This window comes from Psammomys obesus, unplaced genomic scaffold, assembly GCF_907164565.1.
Source record: "Psammomys obesus unplaced genomic scaffold, mPsaObe1.curated_primary_1811, whole genome shotgun sequence".
Taxonomy (NCBI): domain Eukaryota; kingdom Metazoa; phylum Chordata; class Mammalia; order Rodentia; family Muridae; genus Psammomys; species Psammomys obesus.
This window is the reverse complement of record NW_026596057.1, coordinates 14,974,587-14,976,612: the sequence shown is the minus strand read 5'-3', so window position 1 is coordinate 14,976,612 and position 2,026 is coordinate 14,974,587.

Below are 2,026 nucleotides of genomic sequence, written 5' to 3'. Positions count from 1 at the left end.
TAATGTAAAATTCAAATATGAATTGCCTAAGGTGCTGTCTAAGACTATATCAAAGTATAAATATCAGTGGTGACTCCTGGACTTTCAGGAATATGAAAGCAATATTCATCAAAATTAAAAATACAAGAAATAGATCTGGTGGTATTATTGAGAATTTAATTTGGTAAAACTAAGTAATTGTCAACCCAGATTTCTATATCGCAACGTTATATTTTTCAAAAGATCAACAGAGAAAGACATTCCAAGACAAGCACAAAATAAAGCAATTCATGATCATCAAACCAGAACTGCAGAACATAATTAACAGACTCCTACACAGGGAGGAAGAAAGATAGTGTTAATCATAATACAAAAGAGAATAGATTCCATGAGAGGAATAAATAAACAAAGGAGAGCAAGGAAAGAATCAACCATTCCAAGCTCAGTAAACTAACAAACCTCTAGAATCAATAGGGAAGAAACAAAATAACAAATAATTAAGCACCAAAGGAGAACCACAAAAAAACAAACAAAAAAACCCTGCAGGTATCAGTAAAGTGTTCTTGTGTTCTCAATAACTCTAAATATAAACATTCTCAATTCTATAATTAAAAGATGCAGACTAGCTTACTAAATTGAAAAACATGACCCAACTATTAATTGTCTACCAGAAACACAATGAACAGAAGCCAAAATCAATTAGAAGTAATTATATACATGTCAGTAAAGGGAGAGATCTATCAAAACATATAACAATTGTAATTACATACTCACCAAACATCATTGCATCCAATCTCATAAAACAAAAACTACTGGACATAAAGGAAGAGATAAGTCTAGAAACAACACTGTGTGAGTGGAATCAATAATAAAATGTATTAACTGGTAGATCATACAAACAAAACACAACAAGGAAAGTTCAGTTTTAAAATGCACCATAAATAAAATAAACTTAACAGTTACCTGAGAATGTTCCATCCAACAGATGGAGACTTAGCAGCCCCATCCTGCCTGCATGTACACCTGCACACCAGAAGAGGGCACCAGATCTCACTATAGATGGTTGTGAGCCACCATGTGGTTGCTGGGAATTGAACTCAGGACCTTTGGAAAAACAGCCTGTGCTCTTAACCTCTGAGCCATCTCTCCAGCCCTCAAGGCAAGTTTTTACAAATACTAAAAAATTAAAAGTATATATTATATAATATATAAAATAGTGGAATAAAACTAGAAATCAATATAAAAAGAAACTAGAAACGTGGTATGAAAATACACAGAGAAGAAGTCATCGAGGAAATCAAGGAGGAAAAGTTCTTAATTTCTTTTTTTTAATTATTTTTAATTTCTTAAAATCAAAATAAAGACAGCTTATTAGAACCTTTGAGACACAGCAAAAGCAGATTGAAAAGGAAAGTTTGCAGTGATAAATGATTACAGTAACATGCGTGATTACCAGAGACACCTCAGACCAGTGGTGACAGCACACCTCCTAGTCTTAGAGAATGAGAACAAGCCACGTCTTCAAGATGAAAAGAAACAGTAAATATGGAGTCAGAGACTAATAAAAGGGAGACAAGAAGAATAACAGGAATGAGCAACTCTTTTAAAGACCTGGCCCTTTGAGAAGATAAGATCCATAAACTACAAGCCAAACCAAAACAGAGATAGATGAGCCATATTTGAGTAGCCTATAAACCCAGCTAGCTCAAAGTCTGGCCTAAGAGGCTCACATATTCAAGGTGCCTAGATGAGAGAGAGAGAGAGAGAGAGAGAGAGAGAGAGAGAGAGAGAGTTCAAGGCTGGTGTGGGCAACTTTACTAAAATCCTATTTCAAATAATTTTTTAATCTTTTAAAATGACTAGGAGTGCTGAGCATGGCGGGCACGCCTTTAATCCCAGCACCTAGGAGGCAGAGGCAGACAGATCTCTGCAGGTTCCAGGACAGCCTATTCTATAGACTAAAAGCTAGGGCTATGTAGAGAGACCCTGTCTAGACAGATAGATAGATAGATAGATAGATAGATAGATAGATAGATAGATAGATAGA